A 23,202-nucleotide genomic window follows, 5' to 3' on the forward strand; every position below is an offset into this window, starting at 1 on the left:
TCTCACCTCAAGACTGTAATTGGAGCAGCAGCAGCTGACCTGATTGTTGATGCTAATCTAGCATGTTTTGAAATCTGGAGTAAATAGGAGCCGCTACCTCTAATGAGGGTCAACTGGAGTTGTTTCAGATACCCTAGACGTGGGTCTGTGTCATGAAAAACAGCCCAAAAGGTTCTTCAAAGATTGTTAAGGTGGGTTATGAGGAAGTCGTTGTTGCTCGACTTCTTTCCGGGAACTTCGCAATTACATATGAAAACGAGGTGACAAGTTTGGTGCCCAAATTAAAGGTTAAGTTTGTTTGTTGATGTTTGGCTTTGAATATTGTGCGACCCGGAAGAAGCTGTGTGTTATGTGTTAGGCTAGGAGAGGTGGTTGTGTTTGTACTTGCCAGTACCGGTGTTCGCGGGGTCTCGACATGTCAAGTAACCTGCTTATTGCAATCAGGGATCCTGGAATGTTCCTGATGCATGGCATCCCTGGTGGTTGGGGGAGTGGCGTGGAGGGGGGTGTGGGCAGGGGGTGGAGCCTTGGAAGTTAGACGGTTCAGCTTTTTGTTCTCTCTCTCTTAACGTCTGGGCTCAACAAGAAGAAGGTCACGGATTGCTTTGTGGTTATCTGTCATCTATTTGGCGTGTGCTACGGCCCAACAGTAGCCGTGTAAAGTTGGTTTAATAACCGTCAATTCGGAAACTCAAGCCTCTGTTTGGAACCAATTGGTTCATTTATGATCTAGTCAGGTCATTACAATATGTATCGAAAATATTTATAATAATATATAAGTACTAATAATGAATAACGAAGAACATTCTGGTTTCCTGTGAATAGCTTCCATAACGTTACTAAGCTAATTGAGTAAATAATAGAAAGCCGGGGTTTTGACCGGTACGGCGTTGGTATGATCTACAGTCAGTAACCGTTAGCTAGCTAGCTAACGTGATGTCCTACTACTAGGCTCAGAACTAGGTTTTGGATTATTTTCCCCGAACTATATTCTTTCCCATATTATGTATATCGTGTTCATAAAAAGGCCAACAATGGCTTTACACTCATTAGAGTAAGTTTCAAACTCTAGAGCAGTTCTCACTTTTGGTGAGAATGAACTAAGCTAACGTTAAGCTTCGTTAACTAACTAACTAAGGAACGGTGACCTGTCCAGACGAGATGTTTTACAATGAACTGATCGGCAATGGGGGATTCCTCTGTATATAGCCTGCTTAGCAGCATGAATATATTACTCACAGGGGCTAACGTTATATGTACAATACTATCACCATTTTGGAAAACCGTTCAGTGTAAATACTATCCCCATGTTTTGGAAACCGTTACATGTACAAACTACCCATTTTGGAAACGTTACATGTACAATACGATCTCCATTTTAGAAACGTTACATGTACAATACTGATCATTTTGGAAAGTTACATGTAATACTATCCGCATTTTGGAAACGTTACAGTACAATACGCTCATTTTGGAAACGTTACATGTACGCCCTTGTGGGAGGGAAATTAATATCTTAGATGTAGCTGTAGATGGGATTCAATGCATAATGGTAATTAAAACCGGTGGTCTAGACTACCTCTTTTGTATAAATGCCAGTTCAGCAAAGAAGTGGAAGACCAGAGATATAGAGGATATCGTGATCTGTCGTTCGGAGCGCATCAGATGTAGGCGTGTATAATATCTGATTCCAGCAGTCATATCTAGGAGAGCAGAGATATAGTGAGGTAAACCACGCATCACTCTCTATATGGGCACTGATGATAACGCAGTGTGAGGCTTGTCCGGCTCACTCGCACGCTCACTCGGTAATATGGACGGAGTATTGTGACGCAGAGTGTCGAAAAGTTCTGTGGCTCTCTCATCTCTCTCCACACTCTATCGCAGTCTCGTGATGGCACTGCGCACTCACTCTCAGATCGGACTATCTCACTCTCTCACTCCACTACACTGATATGTTAAAGGTGTATTGTCTGTCTCGTTAGTGTATTGCTGTTGATCAGATATAGATGATATATATATGTAAATTCCTTTATGTCACCGGTAGATAGGGCTGTATAGAGAGAGTCAACGCATGCTCACGCAACGTGGTATAGGACAGGCTCGCATTATTGAAGTGTACAGATTTAACCTACATAAGCACGCTTCGAAGTCGGAAGTTTACATACACTATAGGTTGGATGTGCATTTAAAACTCGTATTTTACAAAACCACCTCCAAAAATTATCTTTTGCTTAACCTAAATTATAGTTAGAGCAAGTTCCGTTAGGACATCTTGACTTGGTTGCATGACACAATGTAATTTTTCCAACAAGTGTGTATAGTAACATATATATTGTGGCCACTATATATATCACGTGGTGATAACAAGACTTCCGTGGGTTGTGTATTGATTGTCATTTGTGACATACACTCAGGAGTTGACTCGAGATTGCTAACGTAGCAAGGAAGACGTTAAGGAAATTGTTCATGAAACACGAAGATATAGGAGCTGGGTCAGAAGCTCCAGAAGCATGGAGAACGCGTGCGATGCAAGACACCTATGGGTGGAGAGATATGGGGTGAAGGAGATAGAGTGTGTAGAGAGAGCATGCCGCCGTGTGTACCACACTAGCGAAGATGGATGTGTTGGAGCAGAGAGATTATGTGTCGGGATAGATGGTATATATTAATGGTGAGACGGGGCATATGGGTCACACGTACAACGGATCGGTGATGGAGTGGATCTGTAGGAGCATAAAGTGACATGCTATATGTATTGTGTGTGTTAGGTTGAGAGAGAGGTAGAGTAGCGCCGGAGTAGCTAACGTGACTCAGTTACGAGGCAGATCTATTCAGGCGAATGGGCCAAAGTTTGAGCCGAGAAAACTTGAATTCTGGGGATCCTGAAATTTGTGTTATTTTTTTTTTGACGGCCAAGATAAACAATTGAGAACAAGCAATGCTTGACAAAATACTAATTGGAGTGTATTTCTGAGATTCTGACCTACCTGGGAATGATGATGAGATATAGAAAGTAAAGTAGCTTGAATAGAATAATTATCGTCTAGCTATTATCACTGACCAGATATGTCACATTCTTAAAATAAAGGTGGTGATCCTAACTGGAGGCTAAAACATGGAAGTTGGTTACTGAGGATTGAAGAATGTCGGGGAATTGTGAAAAAGCCTGAGTTTAAAGATGTTGAATTGTGGCTATGAGCGTAGTAATGTAAGTCTCTCCAATCTTCGAAATGTATATCCGCGCGTCCCTACTGATCTTCAGTCGGCGCCAGTAAATGGTGGTGTCCAATCAGGTTGAGGTCAGGTTGCGATAGATATATGTGGTGAGTTGCTCGATGAGAGTGCTGGCAGCGGTTGTGACTCACGAGTCGTTCATTTTATGTCCACGCGCGCCACCGCCATATGTGGAGGGGTAGAATATTAGCTCAAAGTCAGCGCGACGTATGAATGACGTTAAAGCCGGGTATATAAAGTCTTCACTCTGTTATATAGAGACTCGTGTGTTGTACTGAATCATGGCGATGGATACTATATGAAGTCGGAGCTGATTGTCATGGTGGCTATTACGTTTAAGTAGACGAATTGCGAGTAATCCATTTAGATATGTGGTGGATGTCACACACGCTTGGTCGTATAGAGCTGCAGAACTGCTTTATTGTGTCAACATGTGATTTTGGGGATTGCTGAGAATCGCGAGAGGTACGGTGTATATAACAAGGTAGATGTAGATGATCTAATGTGCTCGCTCTCGCACTCTGCTCTCTCTCTCCACTCACACGAACAGATTTTGGCAGTTGTCGTCTATATATAGAGATATCTCACTAGCGAGGCCGTGTAATAATAGATATAAGTTGATGTGATTGGGGATGCATGATGACACTATATGTATGTGTATATGAGACACAGGAGAAAGCCCGTCCACTCGATGGTAACGGGAAGTATAGCCACTGCCTAGTAGTGTGTATGTGAGAAGGCGTCCATAAAAAATGCTGCCGCATTTCCAAAGCTGCAATAAGTCATTTAAAACAGTTGCAATGTGGCCTACAAACTGTTAATGTCTGATCAATTTTTATGTTATTTTAATGAGAGAAAAAAAAAAATCAAGTGACCCCAAACTTTGAGGAAACAAGTAGTGGGTGGGTTACGGACTTGGCCTGATTAGATGGTCCGGGGGTAGATGGGCCACAGTGCTCATTCACACTCGACACACTCCTGTCTCAGCCTCCAGATATGTTACCTGCTGCGTAGTGATGTCATCGGCGAGGGGTAGGCGCAGTGAGTTTGTTATAATCCGATGAAAGGACTTCTCACTGTCTTAGGTCCGGGCGTCCTGAGTGTGAAATTTAAGTATGTTCTTGAATCTCTTAAAATTCTACGTGACCTCACTTCTTCTTTCTTTCTCTCTCATTCCGGCAGTGGAGCGTGCGGATGCCTATGGACCGATAGCGTACAGGAGGTACCTGGGCATGGAATGATGCCTTGCTGTCCCCAGTCCACCCTGGTTGCTGTGCTCCAGCTTCGAACTTGTTCTGCCTGCGGCTTATGGACCCTGACCTGTTCACGCACGGAACAGTGAGAGCAGAGGAGATGACTGACCACTCTCTCAGATTGTCACGCGCGCTCGGCTTATGATGCGATAGTCGCGTATGAACGATTGAAGGAGCTCGCACTTGTATTAGTTATAAGGAGCGACGAGGGAGGAGAGGAGTGTATTATGCACTTTTGTGAGGAAGATATATGGAGCATGCGCACGCACACGCGCTTCACGTGGCAGCATAACATGCTGACTATATGTTGTTTCCTGCTCTAGGTTTCTTCCTAGGTTTTTGGCCTTTGCTAGGGAGGTTTTATTCCCTACGTCACGAGGTGCTATCTACACCTGCATTGTCTTGCTGTGTGTGGGGTCTTTGAGGCTGGGTTTTCTGTAACAGGCCCTTTGAGATATCAGCTGATAAAGGGAGGCAAATAATAATATATTGAGGGACAGACTTTGGCGACTGAGGTCTGGTGAGAGATATATATGAGACTATTACAGTTGTTTGTGTATGTAAGAGGAGTATATATATATATATTATGTAAGATAAGTCTGGGTCGAGAGACGTGGTTTAAAGGGGCGAGAGAATAGAAATGAGAGAGTAGGTAGGTAGTCGTCGTTATTTCGCGTAAGTACTATTTGTGGTTCTCTCGAGTTGCAACGTCTTCAGAGATCCTATGCTGCATATGTATACATCTAGAGCCCGATTAATGCGCACGCAAGTTGTTATACTCTATTGCCTATTAGAGCCTCTCGTGTGAGGATGCTATATGGAGTAGTGTTGAGCATCGAATAGATGTGTGGTAGACTCCTTATGCTCGTGTGCACTATTATGTGTAGGATGCTTGAGTGTCTGTATTTCTGGGAATAGGGAAGCAAAAAGAGATATGAAAGGGAGTGATAAAACATGAGAGGTGGCACGTTGTTCGACTCACGGTGTTGCTCCTCTCAGCTGTAGAGTGTATATGTTGGGATATGGAGAGTGCTGACGCTACTCTACTGCTGCTCTGGTCAACACGCTCGTTGTGCAGGTGAGCTCGGTAGTTTATGTCAGATCGTACTGGGCAGGTCAGGCCAGATGTAATATAGGGTGGCTATTTGTATGTTGGAACACAGCGTTAGAAGATGCACTCGTAGAATGAGAGGATGAAGAGAATGCACAGTCGCTCGCAAACGCGCGCTTAGGCTATGGAGTACTTGTAATTCTGGGAAGAGCTTCACCGCGAGAGAGAGTACAGCGGTAACAAGACCAGTTGTGGGGTCGTGAGCAGCGTATCCGACCGTAGTAGCATCTCTCATTTGTATTGCGTGAGTGTATGTCACTCACTTGCATTGGCAGGAGTCTCTCGCGGTGTGGACGTCAGGAGAGAGGTGATTTGTGGAAGAGAGGCAGATGCATATTGTCTCTCGCGCTCTACCCTCACGCTCTCCCAGCACTAGAGATATGTGATTGGCAGTCGTGCATGAGAGGTGCCGGTATAAAAAAGATAGAGATACTCAGACTAGATGTAGTGGCGCGATCAACTCCGCAGGGGGAGGGTTATGCGCTGAGCTGTGGAACGTAGTGAGTCATCCACAATACACAACGCGTTCGCAGGTGTGAGGGTCATATTGAAGGTATGAGATCAGCGCAGTGTGAGATCTGTATGTCACATATGTGAGATCGAACTGTGTCGGCAGTGAGAAGCTCACGCCTGATATAGAGAACTAATCCCATCAGGTCTATATGTGACGAACGTGAGCCCACACACACATGTATGTGTCGTGAGAGTAGGAGACGATAAGAGAAGAGCTATCTATATAGATAGAGACTGTATATGACACACATGAGTTCGCATCGAGCGTGCGTGAAGCTATGACACACACTCGCACGCACTCCGCTCTCTCGAGGGATGGAGAGCTCTCCAGGCTGCCACGCACGCTCGCACACGCGAGAGTGGTAGAAAAACGCCTGAAGAGGTGTGCAGATGATGGCGCGGCGTATGGAGCGGGAGGGAGTTAGAATTGTCGAGGGTATGAGATGATGGTGGATTGTAGATTGCGGGTGACGCGCGCAGGGGTATCTCGGCGAACTGGGGATTCAGAGTTGGTGCGTGATGGAACGCTCGCTCTCTCCTCGACATGTCGAGAAAAGTGAGATATAGTGCAGGAAGGACGCGCTGGTGCGAAGTCGCAGATCGTGTTCAGGGAGCACGGCGTAGGTAAGACTAGAGATTATGGATAAGAGCGTTATACGACGTCAGCGTCATGAGTGTCTACGGAGTGCCGAGGTCGTATTGACGATGTCTTCGGATCTCGACAATGCGACCTGCCAGATAAAGCTATATGAAGTTCGCATGCATCACGTAGGTAATGAAACTGATATGCACACGCACGTTCACCGCTTGAGATGGTATGTATATATAATGTAAAACTGATATCAGTCACGCAGCTAAATGGAGCTGGCTGTGTGTGAGCGCAGTTATATAGACAGTAAGAGGAGAGAGAGCTCGTTACGATACATATGCGAGAGAGTTGTAGTGAGAGTGAGTATGGATCACTTATGTGTGTAGTATTATATGGAGAGCTACACCTCGCGCGATAGAAGCACGAATCGGCCGTGTAGGCGGGGAGAGATCAGATATGAGCTAGGAAGTAGCGATAGCTGTGAGAGGCTGGTAGAAAGTGCGAGTAAAGGTGTGCTGTTAGGTCAGTAAGACGAGTGCGTCAAGAGAAGAGAAGCGAAACTATATTACTACGAAGTGTATATATATGTGAGCGTAGACTACGGACTATAATAGGATGCCCGGTCTTCGAGCGCGCGTGGTGCCGATGTGGATTGATGAGGTATGGGGTTATTGATTCGCTGTGGTTGTGTCGGTGATATTTATATTGAGATAGTGTCACTCGTGGGTAGATGGTGAGGAGCTGGGGTGAGTGTAGTATGTGTCGGGACCGCTATATGAATGTGGATGAGGCAGAAGTGTGTATATCAGGTGAGGGCTATATGTTTATGAAATCAGAGATCAAGATGTCTGAGAGAGTTATAGTCTGTTATCATTATTGAGTACGACGCTGTCGTATGTGATCTGTAATCTAGTCTCGGCTAAAGAGGTTAGGATAGACTCCACGGTGTATATGATTAATGAGTAGTGACGAAAGGTGTGTATATATTGGAAGAATCTTGTATGGAGAGAGCACGTGGCAATTAGCGCAGTGTCGACACTGAGAGTGTGATTGAAGTTGTGTGAAGCTAACCAGGCTATGAGGGTGGCCAGACCTCTTTCTGCTGTGCCGGGTGGAGATATAACAGAACATGGCCAAGATGGTTCAATTCGTCAGCGCTCTCTCACACGAGACTGACGGAGGCAAGAAATAATAATAATTGAGATGAGAGCTAGCTTACTGATATGAGAGAGTTGAGCACACGACACGCTCACGCCCACTTGAATGTGTACTGTTAAATGCAGGTCAACGAGGGGCAGAGTTTAGGACGTTTAAGAGCGGCTGAAGAAGTCAGTGTGTTATCTCGTTATATGTGTATGTGAGTGCGAGAAGCACAGTTTGAAGAGAGAGCGACCCCTGAACAAGGAAGAGCTAGTGTTCATCTTTCGCGCGGATTGGCTGTCTAGCTCGTCTGATGAGGGCTGTGGCATGTTGGTACACGCACACGGCAGACTAACTCAGTACTGACGAACCAACACAGTGGGGATGTTGAGATTCTAAGTGGGAGGGGATCGGCCACTCAGAGCGTTTAGACGGCAGAGCGATTTGAGCATTAGATGTGGACTATGCAGGAGCGCTTAGAGATCAAGAAGTATAGGATGGTGTTGGTGCCTTAGTAGGTATTGGTGCTCGGAACGAGGTGACAGTGCCGAAGGACGACACTCGGATCTCAGTAGGTGGATACATGCTGTATGTTGATCGCCAGAGAGTAGATATAGCACGACACGCACCGGGATAGGAAGAGAGTTGAGAGGGACGCAGATACTTAAAAGTTATGTTACACAGGACGCACTAGCACTCACACGCACTGTGTGTATAGTCGCTGTAGACATAGACGCACTCACTAACGCGTGTATGTCGCTATTGCTTCAGGCAGGCCTAGCCCGACAGACGTGCAGGACACTGACACTGCTGTTGGACGAACTGTGTGCGCGCACAGAATCTATGTGTAGAGGTGTGTTGTTGAAGAGATAGCCAAAGATGAGGCCGATGTTATGACCTGGGAGTGTATTGATGGCGCTGGATAACAGTGTATGTGCGCTAAACACAAGAAGTGAGATGAGAGCACTATTGCCATGTGGATAGACTCAACGCTGGAGTGTCGGTGAGTCTGGGTGATGTGAGCTGTTTTAGATGTTTTTTTTCTTGTCCATTAAAATCATAGATGAACATGTAAAGACTGAGAGGAGGAAGGGAGGGTGTATTTGGAGGTGGGTATATATATGTGCAGCTTTACATGGTGAATTGGGGATCGACTATAGCCGACGTGGACACGCGACATGTTGGTATGGTGTCTACATTCTGCGGCATGCACGGTCATATATGCCGACGTGTGTTGTATGAAGACGTGAGGGGAGAAACCTCACTCCTGTGTTCCAATGGCACATTGTTTTAGCTAATCCAAGTTTATCATTTAAAAGGCTAATTGATCCTTAGAAACCATTTTGCAATTATGTTAGCACAGCTGAAAACTGTTGTTCTGATTAAAGAAGCAATCAAACAGGCCTTCTTTAGACTAGTTGAGTATCTGGAGCATCAGCATATCAAAAAATTGACAAAAAAAGGAGCAAGCAGGTTGATTTCATCTGTCGTTTTTGAGCCCACGGCAAGAAGACACCGAGAGCCTACCATGATCCACGGGTTCCCACTAGATATCACAACTGCACAGTTCATGAAAAGCATGAGGTGTGGTTAACGTTTCCAAGCTTGAGCTAGAATATCAACCTAGTGTGACCTTCCTGGTCCCGTCCACCAAATGAGTGAGTCAACACAGGAAGGAGCAATGGATGGATAGTTCATTTATTTACAAAGCTGCAATGATGGGACACCACATTATGGATGAATGATCAGTAGGGACGGGTAATACATTTGAAGTTGGAAGTTTACATACACCTTAGCGCAAATACATTTAAACTCAGTTTTTTCACAATTCCTGACATTTAATCCTAGTAAAAATTCCCTGTTTTAGCTCAGTTAGGATCACCACTTATTTTAAGAATGTGACATGTCAGAATAATAGTAGAGATAATTATTTATTCAGCTTTTATTTCTTTCATCATATTCCCAGTAGGTCAGAAGTCAGAAATACACTCAATTAGTATTTGGTAGCATTGCTTTTTCAATTGTTTATCTTGGGTCAAAAAAATAAAAATTCAGGGATCCCAGAAATAAGTTGGGTAAATTTTGGCCCATTCGTCCTGATAGATCTGGTGTACTGAGTCAGGTTAGTAGGCCTCCTTGCTCGACACGCTTTTTCAGTTCTGCCCACAAATGTTCTATTGGGATTGAGGTAGGGCTTGTGATGGCCACTCCAATACCTTGACTTTGTTGTCCATAAGCCATTTTGCCACAACTTTGGAAGTATGCTTGGGGTCATTGCCATTCATGATGCCATCTATTTTTGTGAAGTGCACCAGTCCCTCCTGCAGCACAGCACCCCCACAACATGATGCTGCCACCCCAGTGCTTCACGGTTGGGTGTGTCCTGGCTTCTAAAGCCATGACATCATTTTCTGGAATTTTCCAAGCTGTTTAAAGGCACAGTCAACTTAGTGTATGTAAACTTCTGACCCACTGGAATTGTGATACAGTGAATTTAAAGTGAAATAATCTGTCTATAAACAATTGTTGGAAAAAATTACTTGTGTCATGCACAAAGTAATGTCCAATAACGGACTTTGCCAAACTATAATTTGTTAACAAGAAATTTGTGGAGTGGTTGAAAAACGAGTTTAATATGACTCCAAACTAACTGTATGTAAATCTTCCGACTTAACTGTATGTAGGTTAAATGTACACTTCAAATGCAGCTGTCCTACAACATATCTGTACCTTCTTGATCCTAGTTGCATTGTGTCCATGTTCTGTCCTATAAGAATTTCAAAGGAAGAGAAAATGTGTCAAAGAATAGTCTTACAAGCATTAAATATAATATATGAAAAATATTGAAAGATAAATGGCATCGACATACAATGTAATGTAAAATAGAAGAACATATTGGAGAAAGCACTAGCCAATACAGTACTCCATACAGTACAGTACTGCCATACAGCCTAATATCACATTTCAAGATATCTTTGTACACAAATTGTTCAATATTTTCTCAGCTACTTGAAAGATTATACGCAACATTTTGCTGTGGTGCAATACTGTGTTTGGATTCTGAAGGCATTTATACAAAAGAGGTAGTCTAGACACGGTTTAATACCATTATGCATTTGAATCCATCTACAGCACCATCTAAGATATTAATTCCCTCCACAAGGGGGCGTACATGTAACGTTTCCAAAATGGGATTGTATTGCTTAACCTGTAACGTTTCCAAAATGGATATATTGTACATTAACGTTTCCAAAATGGATAGTATTGTACATGTACGTTTTCTAAAATGGATCGTATTGTACATGTACGTTCCAAAATGGGATAGTATTGTACATGTAACGTTCCAAAATGGGGATAGTATTGGTCATTAACGTTCCAAAATGGGATAGTATTGTACATATAACGTTATCCCCCTTGTGAGTTAATAGTATTGCATGCTGTAGCAGGCTATATAAAGAGGAAGCCTCCATTGCCATTCAGTTCATGTAACATCTCGTCTGACAGGTCACCGTCCTTAGTTAGTTGTTAACGGAAGCTAACGTTAGCTAGTTCATTCTCACAAAAGTGAGAACTGCTCTAGATTAGAAACTTACGTTAATGAGTGTAAAGCCATGTTGCTTTATGGAAACGATATACAATATATGGGAAAGAATATAGTTCAGGGAATAATCCAAACCTAGTTCTGCCTAGTTAGGACATCACTTAGCTAGCTACGATAACGGTACTTACTGTAGCCATCATACAACGCCACGGTCAAACCCGCTTCTAATATTCTACGATTCATTAGCTAAGTACTATGGAAATATTCAAGAAAAACCATGATGTTCTTCGTTATTCATTATTAGTGTCATATGTGTATTAAATATATTATTATGCTACTAGTATATTGGTAAGTGTGGTATCGAGGGGAGTGAGCGTGCAGCGAGCGATCGAGAGTGTATATATATATGCGTATCGTCACACTCTCGCTCCAGCGAGGTTCAGTGGCATGAGTATGAGTTATGCACGTATATGTTCGTGTACTTATAGGCACACTCTCGATAATCGAGATGAGGCGCCCGCATCGCTACGCGCAACGTTTAGCAGGGAGTGGGCAGGTTGAGATGAGATGTGTATGATAGAGGTTGTTGCTGCTGCATTGGGTTGTCGTACCGGTCTATTGCGCTGTGTTTTTAGAGGTGGGAAAACACTGCAGGAGAGACGGTAGACAGGACGTGCAGTACATCGTAGAGACTTATAAGAGTGCGTAGATAAATGGGAGCACTCCACACACGTTGATGGTCACAGCAGATATGTGAGACGTGGATATGGTCGTATATATAGAGACAGACGTAAGAGAGATTGACACAGGAAGTGTAACGCATGGGTTACCACGCTGCTATAGGTGCCTTGTCTCAAGTACCGGAGTTATGGTGGTAAGCCTGTTGGTACTTCAGATAATGTGAGTAGTTGCCTTATGCTACACCACTCCCTGCCCAGGATTGTATAAGGCGGCTTGCGCAAAGTATATCACGCATCGCGGCAGCAGTACACGATGGATATGGGTCACGCTATGTGTATCGCGTGAGAGTATATCGGACTCACGCACATTGTGTATGATTGGCATAGCGATCGAGAGAGATAGCTGATTAGTAGTGTGGGGTCGAAGACTAAATAGTACCGCAGAGAGGTAGAGAGGTCAGATTAACACAACACCTCCTAGCTCTAGAACATGTACACCACATTAGCTGTCCTGCTGGCGGGTCGCTACAATGATTCAGAGCCAGACATCCAACTAGCACAGGCACATTGAGAGTTGTCAGAGGGCAGGCCGATCTCTTATTATTATATGATTGTCACCATGCAGAGTGATGTGACGATTGTTTGTTGGGTCGAAGTTCGATGAGTATAGTGACAACGGAGTGTTGGTATGCGCACACTCTATACTACAGCACTCTCTCTGTAGAGAATGAATGTGTGTGTGTTTAGCATAAAGACTACAGAGATGATATTGAGGGTGAGTTATACGAGGCTCGGTCCGTAAGTATAGCATGGACTATAATAAATGTACGCGTGGTCAGTGCATACGAAAGACAGAAGAGGTACGCGAGCGATTAGAATAGCTATAACAGAACATCGAGGCTACACAGCGCGTGGTAGCGTAGATAACGTGGATGATGCGGTGTGAGTTAGAAGGTGAATCTGACGTTGAAGACCGAGCGCCCAGTCAGGTGAGCGTGGTGGCGCAGAATACAGTTAAGTTGGTGGAAACGGAGCACGGAGAGACCGACGAGGGTGAGCAAGAGATAGGCAGTAAAGACAGCATGGCATGCGAGTGGTGGTCGCGGTGATAGAGCTCTGTATAAAGAAGACGGAGAATCCGCTACGGTAACTGACGTGTGACGATGTGTATAACAAATAGTATATATCAAGATCGCCGTGGTCGAAACCGATATAGACAATAGTACTGGTAAGTATCGTACAGTTCCGAGGTCGATATATTGGATATATTAAGTGGCTATGTCGCGCCGTGCTAACATACCATGTGTAAATACGATGTCGTATAAGACACAGGTGGTAATAGATTATGACTGATTCGTGGAGTTCACCTAGGTTGAGACGTGGGAGTATGTATCTTCACCACTCTCACACTTCGAATGACGGATGCATTTAGATGGAGGGAGTGATTTTCATATTTCTTCAAGTCTCAGGAGAGGAGAATAGCACCCAAGAATAGCTCGCAAGTCGCTGCACAGATTACTCAGCAGTGTTAGGAGTAGAGAGGAGAGAGAAGTCGTGAGAGGGTCAACTGTGTGTCTTCACACTGGCTTGATTACTCGGGTCGGAAAGATGCTTGGGATAATATCACCTGGATCGTAGGCGAGTATCAAGCTCTCGCTATCGAATCGTTTAACGCACCCACTCTCAGAGCCAGGTGCTTTAACGACGCCTCGCTGCTGTTCGAGAGAGTGCTAGGGACGTCCAAGGATGTACTCTCCTGAAAATACATGTTAAGTGATTGATAGTTGTTATTCAGCAGTCATAAAGCCTTATTCTTTAATGAACTACTACAATTGTGATTTTGTCAGACAGCAGCTTTACACTTTATTGACTGACTGATCAGTTATCCTTATCCCTCCTCAGCTTCCTCTCCTCTGAAGACCCAGTGAGGGTGGAGCTCAGTCAGGGAGCTGTTGAGGGACTGGTTAGGAAGAACATTTACAGCGAGGTGAGAGGTCAACATGGTTTAGATGGTAAATATTTATTCCTTAGCGTTCATCACGTAAGCAAAAGGGAATATGTTCCATCTATGTTTATTTACATTATGCAAATTGTCCATGATATTTATTAATTTCTCACCCCTTCTGGCTGTATGAAAGTGGATTTCCTCAGCACACACATTTGTTCTTTGTTATTACCCGAGCCACTGCTGTTCACGCCCACTATCATTCAGAAGGTGAGGTGTACAGGTGCATCAAAGCTGGGACGAGAGACAGAATCTGTTTTTCAATCTCAAGGCATCAGACTGTTAAATAGCCACACTACACAGAGAGACTGCTGCTACATACACAGACTTGAATCATTGGCAATTAAGGAATGGAATATGTCACTTTAATAATGTTTAATATCTGGCATTACTTATCTCATATGTATATACTGTATTCTATATATCTACTGTACTCTTAGTCTATGTATTATTCATCTCCATATGTATAATACTGTATTCTATCGCTATTCTAAACTGTATCTTAGTCCTCACTGTTATAATACTGTATTCTAATCCTATTCTACTGTATCTGTCTATGTCACTCCTGACATTGCTAGTCCATATTAATTTTCAATATTCACCTTTATTCCTTACATAGATTTGTTGTGTATTAGTGTATTGTTGTGAAATTGTTAGATGTTACTGTACTGTTGCGACGCTAGGAACACAGCATTTAGTTAGATATACTGCACTGTTGGAGCTAGGAACACAAGCATTAGTTAGATATTACTGCACTGTGGAGCTAGGACACAAGCATTTCACTACACCTGCAATAACATTGTAATGTGAAATAACATTTGATTGAATTTTATGAGAGGTCATTTGTGAAAATGTACTTTTCCCACTCAATCCCCATCTCTTTATATTCAGTGGCTGACGCGTCCAGACTAAAGTCAAAAGGCAATCCTGGTAGGATCTGAACCTTATGCAGCTTGGAAAGTGATCAGATGACAGAAGTCACATTTAGGTGGCCAGGTTGTAACTGAGGCAATAGATGCTCCATATCCATTACTTTGAGTGTTTTATATAATATGACCTAAATGTGTTTCTTTCTGTGTTACAGGGGCAGTCCAAGAAATGGAACGGCAAAGGAACAACAGAACATGACATAAGCAGAGCTGTGGGAGACTACCCTCAGCCCTGGTAGAGGCGGGGGTGGGTTTACCACTCTCCGCAGGCTTGAAAAGTGGGATTGATTACTGTTTTTCATACTAACAGAGGAACCAAGAGTATGTTGATTGGGTCAGTCCATTGGTTTTTTGTTGAACTCAAATCACTTTATTTATACAGGACATTTCATGACATGGATGCAAACATCGATGGAATTTCACAGAAAAACAAATAAAAAATGAAAATAAACAGAAATATTTAGACACACAAACAGAAGACTAAACAACTGAAGACTAATGGGCACCCTAAGGAATACCACAGCAAAACCCACAACCAAGACAGAAGTGGGATACCTCAGTGTTGACTCTCCACAATCTATCAAACAACTGGAGCACTGGGCCAGACACTCTTATCTCTACTATTATTCTGACATGTCACATTCTTAAAATAAAGTGGTGATCCTAACTGAGCTAAAACAGGGAATTTTTACTAGGATTAAATGTCAGGAATTGTGAAAAACTGAGTTTAAATGTATTTGGCTAAGGTGTATGTAAACTTCCAACTTCAAATGTATATCCCGTCCCTACTGATCATTCATCCATAATGTGTGTCCCATCATTGCAGCTTTGTAAATAAATGAACTATCCATCCATTGCTCCTTCCTGTGTTGACTCACTCATTTGGTGGACGGGACCAGGAAGGTCACACTAGGTTGATATCTAGCTCAAGCTTGGAAACGTTAACCACACCTCATGCTTTTCATGAACTGTGCAGTTGTGATATCTAGTGGGAACCCGTGGATCATGGTAGGCTCTGGTGTCTTCTTGCCGTGGGCTCAAAACGACAGATGAAATCAACCTGCTTGCTCCTTTTTGTTTTGTCAATTTTTTGATATGCTGATGCTCCAGATACTCAACTAGTCTAAAGAAGGCCTGTTTGATTGCTTCTTTAATCAGAACAACAGTTTTCAGCTGTGCTAACATAATTGCAAAATGGTTTCTAAGGATCAATTAGCCTTTTAAAATGATAAACTTGGATTAGCTAACACAATGTGCCATTGGAACACAGGAGTGATGGTTGCTGATAATGTGCCTCTGTACGCCTATGTAGATATTCCATAAAAAATCWGCCGTTTCCAGCTGCAATAGTCATTTAKAACATTAGCAATGTCTACACTGTATGTCTGATCATTTTTATGTTATTTTAATGGACAAGAAAAAAAAATCAAAGTGACCCCAAACTTTTGAACAGTAGTGGGTGGGGTTATATCCTTCCTGTTTGGCCCTGTCCGGGGGTATCATCGGATGGGGCCACAGTGTCTCCTGACCCCTCCTGTCTCAGCCTCCAGTATTTATGCTGCAGTAGTTWATGTGTCGGGGGGCTAGGGTCAGTTTGTTATATCTGGAGGACTTCTCCTGTTTATCGGCTCCTGGTGAATTTAAGTATGCTCTCTCTAATCTCTCCTTCTCTCTTTCTTTCTCTCTCTCGGAGGACCTGAGCCCTAGGACCATGCGTCAGGACTACTGGCATGATGACTCCTTGCTGTCCCCAGTCCACCTGGCCTTGCTGCTGCTCAGTTTCAACTGTTCTGCCTGCGGCTATGGAACCCTGACCTGTTCACCGGACGTGCTAAAAAGCCAACTGACATTTACTCCTGAGGTGCTGACTTGCTGCACCCTCGATAACTACTGTGATTATTATTATTGACCATGCGTTCATTTATGAACATTTGAACATCTTGGCCATGTTCTGTTATAATCTCACCCGGCACAGCCAGAAGAGTTTGCCACCCCTCATAGCCTGGTTCCTCTCTAGGTTTCTTCCTAGGTTTGGCCTTTCTAGGAGTTTTCCTAGCCACCGTGCTTCTACACCTGCATTGCTTGCTGTTTGGGGTTTTAGGCTGGTGCTGTACAGCACTTTGAGATATCAGCTGATGTACGAAGGCTATATAAATAAATTTGATTTGATTTGATTTAGTGTATACAGTACCAGTCAAAAGTTTGGACAAGAGTAACAGTGAAGACATCAAAACTATGAAATAAACACATGGAATCATGTAGTAACCAAAAAGGGTTAAACAAATCAAAATATATTTTATATTCTTCATAGTAGCAACCTTTGCCTTGATGACTCCATTATTTATTTTCTACTTTGCACTGCAATCTACCATTCCAGTGTTTTACTTGCTATATTGTATTTACTTCGCCACTATGGCCTTTTTTGCCTTTACCTCCCTTATCTCACCTCATTTGCTCACATTGATATAGACTTATTTTTCTACTGTATTATTGACGTATGTTTGTTTTACTCCATGTGTAACTCTGTGTTGTTCTATGTGTCGAACTGCTTTGCTTTATCTTGGGCAGTCACAATTGTAAATGAGAACTTGTTCTCAACTTGCCTACCTGTTAAAAAAGGTGAATAAATGTTTTAAATAAATAAATAAAATGACAGCTTCGCACACTCTTGCATCTCTCAACCACTTCACGAGAACACTCTCCAACAGTCTTGAAGGAGTTCCCACATACGCTGAGTACTTGTGCTGCTTTCCTTCACTCTGCAGTTCAACTCATCCCAAACCATCTCAGTTGGGTGAGGTCGGATGATTGTGAGGCCAGGTCATCTGATGCAGCACCATCACTCCCTTCTGGTTAAATAGCCCTACACAGCCTGGAGGTGTGTTGGTCATTGTCTGCTGAAAAAACAAATGATAGTCCCACAAGCGCAAACCAGATGGGATGGCGTATCGCTGCCAGAATGTGGTAGCTATGCTGGTTAAGTGTGCCTGAATTCTAAATAAATCAAGACATTATCACCAGCAAAGCACCCCCACACCTTCTCCTCCATCCAAATGATGAGAGATCATCCGTTCGTCTACTCTGCGTTTCATAAAGACACAGTGGTTGGAACCAAAAATCTCAAATTTGGACTCATCAGACCAAAGGACAGAGTTCCACCGGTCTAATGTCCATTGCTTGTGTTTTTTGGCCCAAGCAAGTCTCTTCTTCTTATTGGTGTCCTTTAGTAGTGGTTTCTTTGCAGCAATTCGACCATGAAGMCCTGATTCACACAGTCTCCTCTGAACAGTTGATGTTGAGATGTGTCTGTTACTTGAACTACTTTTACTTCAATACATTCCAAATGAAAATATTGTACTTTTCACTCCATACATTTTCCTTGACAACCCAAAGTACTCGTTACCTTTTGAATGCTTTAGCAGGACAGGAAAATGGTCCAATTCATGCACTTATCAAGAGAACATCCCTGATCATACCTACTGCCTCTGATCTGGCGGACTCACTAAACATAAATGCATTGTTTGTAAATTATGTCTGAGTGTTGGAGTGTACACCTGGCTATCCGTACATTTTAAAAACAAGAAAATAGTGCCATCTGGTTTGCTTAATATAAGGAATGTGAAATGATTTGAAGTATATTTTAGAAATTACATTTACTTTTGATACTTAAGTATATTTTAAACCAAATACTTTTACTCAAGTAGTATTTTACTGGCTGACTTTTACTTGAGTAACATTCTATTCAGGTATCTTTACTTTTACTCAGGTATGACAATTGGGTACTTTTTCCACCACTTTTATAACGATCACTTGCGTCATGCCATTCCTCAAGGTAACCCCGCTGTCTGAAACGCTCATCCAGACAATCGGCTTGTTTGTCATAGTCACTCTGTGTACTACAAATCCTGCGTATGCGACTGCATTGGCTGATGGGGAGACTCGTTTTTTTAGGGGTGAAGGGTGAAAGCTGTCTCTGTGTAACAGGGAATTCCTGTCCATTCATAATTAGATGCTATATTTTTTATACTAACCTTACATTCCATGCACTACTTTGACATAGTGGAAGATATATTGAATTTATTCTGTTTTTCATACTAAGATGGACAAAGATAAGTTGCTTTTGCACTTATTTGTTGTTTGGTTTTGCAAGAGTCTTATGATTGGTCGGTCATTGGGTTCATTTGTTTTGCAGTATGTTCAAAWCAAGCTTTATTTATACAGCACATTTCAGACATGGATCATCGTCACAGGAAAAAACAAATAAAAAAACATTGAAAATAAACAGAAATATTTAGTACACGAACATAAGAGGATAAAAATTAGAAGACTAACAACTGAAAGACTAATGAACATTCTAAGGAAATGCCATTGATTAAAATATTAATTGGACGCAATATACAACACAAAATACACGTTTGTTTTTTAAGAAGGGTTCTGAAAGACACTATGGGGTGCCCACTGAAAATTGACTAATAACATCTGGTACCTAAAAGACACCAACCATGAGACCCACTAAATCTGCCCAAGAAGAGGCAAACAAAAGAAAAACCAACACCAAACTTAAAGACAGGAAGTAAACCAAAAAGGTGGAGCAACTAAATGTGTTGACTCTCCACATCTACCAAGACAACTGCAGCACTGGGCCAGACACTCTTAAATACACCTGGACCAGCTCAGGTGAAACACCTTCCCACTAACGAGATGGACAAGACAGCACAGGTGTAACACATACTGACTAACGAGGTGACACCAACCAGTGCGCCCTACGTGCTAAACGAGCTATACGTGCTAAACGAGCTATACGTGCTAAACGAGCTATACGTGCTATACGAGCTATACGTGCTAACGAGCTATTCGTTCTAAAGTCCAACCTCAAAACATAAATGGAAATACCAAAGCCTGTAACACCTTCCCCCTTAATTAAGACAACAAATATATCCTATATTTCTGTTGGACAAGTTTGCTCACCACCAACCGAAAACAACTTCATTTCCCAATATAATCAACTAAATTGATTCCCTTCTACAATATAAACATGGTGTCTACTGGCTGTCAACAATTAAAAACGAGATAAAACAGTATTATTTTTCTCCTTTTTCTTTCTATAGAATCCTAAAACTCACTAGCTTCTAGAACTCTCGTCCCCTTGAACAAGCCAAATAACAACTCATCTCCAATACGAAAAACATGCAGTCAAAATAAATTGTGATCCATGGCAACTCACTGGCTAAACGCAAAACACAAATCTTTTTGGCTGCCCACCCTTGAGACAATCAGCAACCAAGTTGTGTCTGATTTCAAGAGGAAACTCCTGCAATATCTGTAGTAACTTTCCACCTCATTGCGGAACTTCTCTCTCTTTTCAGGGTCCACTCAATAGGCATGTTGTTGGATTGGGGCCCAGTCCCCAATGTCATGCTCTAGTACATTTGGTTTGGKACATCTGAGAATGAACCCCGATATTCTAAAAGCAGTGCAACAGTGATGCATTTACATTTAGGGGTCGCTTAACAAAGGAACGCAACACTTATTTGTCATCACTCAACGATATCATGTTGAATTTAATTGTGCGAGAGGAGGGAGATGAGGTTGCACGTCCTGTTAAAACTAACAGCTCAAAAGCCGGAATCTGGGAATAATGTGTWCATCCCTGGTTTGAGGACAATTTGTAGAAAACAGCTAGCTACATTTTGAAGTGTTGCATTTTGATTGAAGTGGGTCACCAACTTGGTAAGTGTAACATAACTCCTTTTTTTGTTAGTCACTTTTTGTTCAATCTCATAAATAGTACTCTTTCAATTCAGAGCAAACGTTTAGGGTTCTACATTCTGACATTCCTTAAAATACTGCTACTACAATGTTAAAACATTCTACATTGTGACATTATTTAATTGATATCATGAAACAACTATTTTCTGATGTTTGATCAGAGATCGTTTACCAGTGACTCTCTTCCCACATTGATTACAGCAAGGATTCTCTCATGTGTGTGTTCTGTGGTGTGACACCAGGCTGTTAAGCAAAGTAAAACTCTTCCCACATTGAGTACAGCTATAAGGATTCTGTCCTGTGTGTCTTCTCTGGTGCAAAGTCAGCTGGCTAGATGTCGTAAAACCCTTCCCACATTGACTACAGCTATAAGATTTCTCTCCTGTGTGTGTCCGCTTGTGTATATTCAGGCTGTCTGGCCGAGAAAAACTCTTCCCACATTGATCACAGCTATATGGTTTCTCTCCAGTGTGTGTTCTCTGGTGTAAAGTCAGCTGGCTAGATGTAGTAAAACTCTTCCCACATTGACTACAGTTATAAGGCTTCTCTCCTGTGTGTGTTCTCTGGTGTGTCGTCAGACATCCAGATGTACCAAAACTCTTCCCACATTGATGACAGCTATGAGGTTTCTCTCCTGTGTGTGTTCTCTGGTGTGTCCTCAGACAGCCAGATGTACCAAAACTCTTCCCACATTGATCACATTTAAAAGCTTTCTCTCCTGTGTGTGTCCGCTGGTGTACTATCAGGCTATTTAGCTGAGTGAAACTCTTCCCACATTGATCACAGCTATATGGTTTCTCTCCTGTGTGTGTTCTCTGGTGTATGTATATGTTCTCTCTGTGTGTGGTTCTCTGGTGTATCCTTGATAACTAGATAGAAAAACTCTTCCCACATTGATCACAGCTATAAAGTTTCTCTCCTGTGTGTGTTCGCTGTGTACTTACTCAGGCTGTTAAGTGAGTAAAACTCTTCCCACATGTATCACAGCCATAAGATTTTCTCTCCTGTGGTATTCTCTGATGTGATTTCAGGGTTTGGAGCCGATAAAACTCTTCCCACACTCTGGTGTATAGTTAGATAGCTAGATGTAGAAAAACTCTTCCCACATTGATTACAGCTATAAGGTTTCTCTCCTGTATGCCCTCGCTGGTGTACCATCAGGCTGTTAAGCTGAGTAAAACTCTTCCCACATTGATCACAGCCATAGGGTTTCTCTCCAGTGTGTATTCTCTGGTGTGTTTTCAGGGTTTGTAGCCGAATAAAACTCTTCCCACAGTGATCACAGCCAAAAGGTTTCTCTCCACTGTGAATTATTTTATGTATTTTAAGGTCTACTGAAGAATTGAATCTTTTCCCACAGTCAGAGCAGCAGTGAGATTTCACTCCAGTGTGAATTCTCAGGTGTACTTTTAGTGAATTTGATCTTATGAAACATTTCCCACAGTCAGAGCAGCAGTTTGATTTTTTCCCTGTGGATCTCTGCTGGTGTTTCTTGAGAAGTTCTGATCTGGAGAGACTCTTCTCTGCCTCTTCAGCATCATGATGTTGTTGAGGCTCCCCAGAGGATCCACAATAGTCACGTCTCTCTCCTGTGTGAATCACAAAGTCAGACAGATGGTTAAATGCCAACAACAGCAGAAATCCACTGTTTGAGGTAAAAGGTGATGCCCAGTTAGCAACAATAGTRATATTCTGTCTTGTTTTCACATTAGTAGTAACTAGAAATAAGTTATTAAAGTTGTTGAAATCCTAACAGGCTGACTACACCGCTCGCATCGCGTGCGTTGCAAAATAAATTTAGAAATCTATATTATTCAATTATTTCACCCACACTGCTTGCACGTGCCAACGAGCGTCTGTGTTGCTAAGGGCTAACATAGAAGTCAGTTCTATTTGTGATGCAGATCGCGCTGCAAGTCCTGCCTCTCCCATCTCCTTATTGGTTTATAGAAGCAGGTACCCACGTGCCATCTCCTCATTAGTTATACCCATATGGGTGACTGAAAGACAAACGAGGTCAGTGGCGGTAATGAACCTAATTTATGAAAGTTGCCAATCGCAATATAAAGTCAAGAGAAGAAAAAGCCTGGAAGGAAGAGAGATGACTAGAAACGATTCGGTTGACCGTTTATGTGTGGATTAATTGGTGGAGTAGAGGACCTTGTGCATTTCAGGTAAAATAACAACTCAATGTTTATARCCCAGGACAAATTAGCTAGCAACAGCAAGCTAGCTAAATAGGACAAATTAGCTAGCAAGTGCAAGCCAGCTAGCTAAATTGCCATAAATGTTTAATGCTTTTCGACGTGTCCCCAAAATAATATAATTGGTTTAGTTTGTTTTGATATTTTAACCTGCGTGTTGCGACCGCGTTTGGTGTGGGGGGACAAAATACATTTATGCACGATGGCGCACACGCGCAGCCGGTTTCGGTT

At 42.6% G+C, this 23,202-nt stretch overlaps 2 protein-coding genes, 1 long non-coding RNA gene and 2 pseudogenes across 5 annotated transcripts in view; 1 reads left to right on the top strand and 4 right to left on the bottom strand.

The window, feature by feature from the left end:
- Positions 1-23,202, bottom strand: part of LOC112080695 (zinc finger protein 180-like) — a 273,956-nt gene that overhangs the window by 190,379 nt on the left and 60,375 nt on the right. The gene's annotated exons all lie outside the window — the stretch shown is intronic.
- The window catches only part of LOC112080701 (zinc finger protein 180-like), a 159,300-nt pseudogene that overhangs the window by 127,484 nt on the left and 8,614 nt on the right, over positions 1-23,202 (bottom strand).
- Positions 1-23,202, top strand: part of LOC112080697 (zinc finger protein ZFP2-like) — a 172,323-nt gene that overhangs the window by 38,403 nt on the left and 110,718 nt on the right. The gene's annotated exons all lie outside the window — the stretch shown is intronic.
- LOC139027454 (zinc finger protein 180-like) lies at positions 19,191-21,959 on the bottom strand (annotated as a pseudogene).
- The window catches only part of LOC139027459 (uncharacterized), an 8,980-nt gene continuing 8,021 nt past the window's right edge, over positions 22,244-23,202 (bottom strand). Inside the window, exon 2 of the long non-coding RNA XR_011479549.1 lies at positions 22,244-22,356. This is a non-coding gene — a long non-coding RNA (uncharacterized lncRNA). The remainder of the gene's footprint in view (positions 22,357-23,202) is intronic.

The sequence above is a fragment of the Salvelinus sp. IW2-2015 genome, unplaced genomic scaffold (genome assembly GCF_002910315.2).
Source record: "Salvelinus sp. IW2-2015 unplaced genomic scaffold, ASM291031v2 Un_scaffold16442, whole genome shotgun sequence".
Classification (NCBI taxonomy): Eukaryota; Metazoa; Chordata; class Actinopteri; order Salmoniformes; family Salmonidae; genus Salvelinus; species Salvelinus sp. IW2-2015.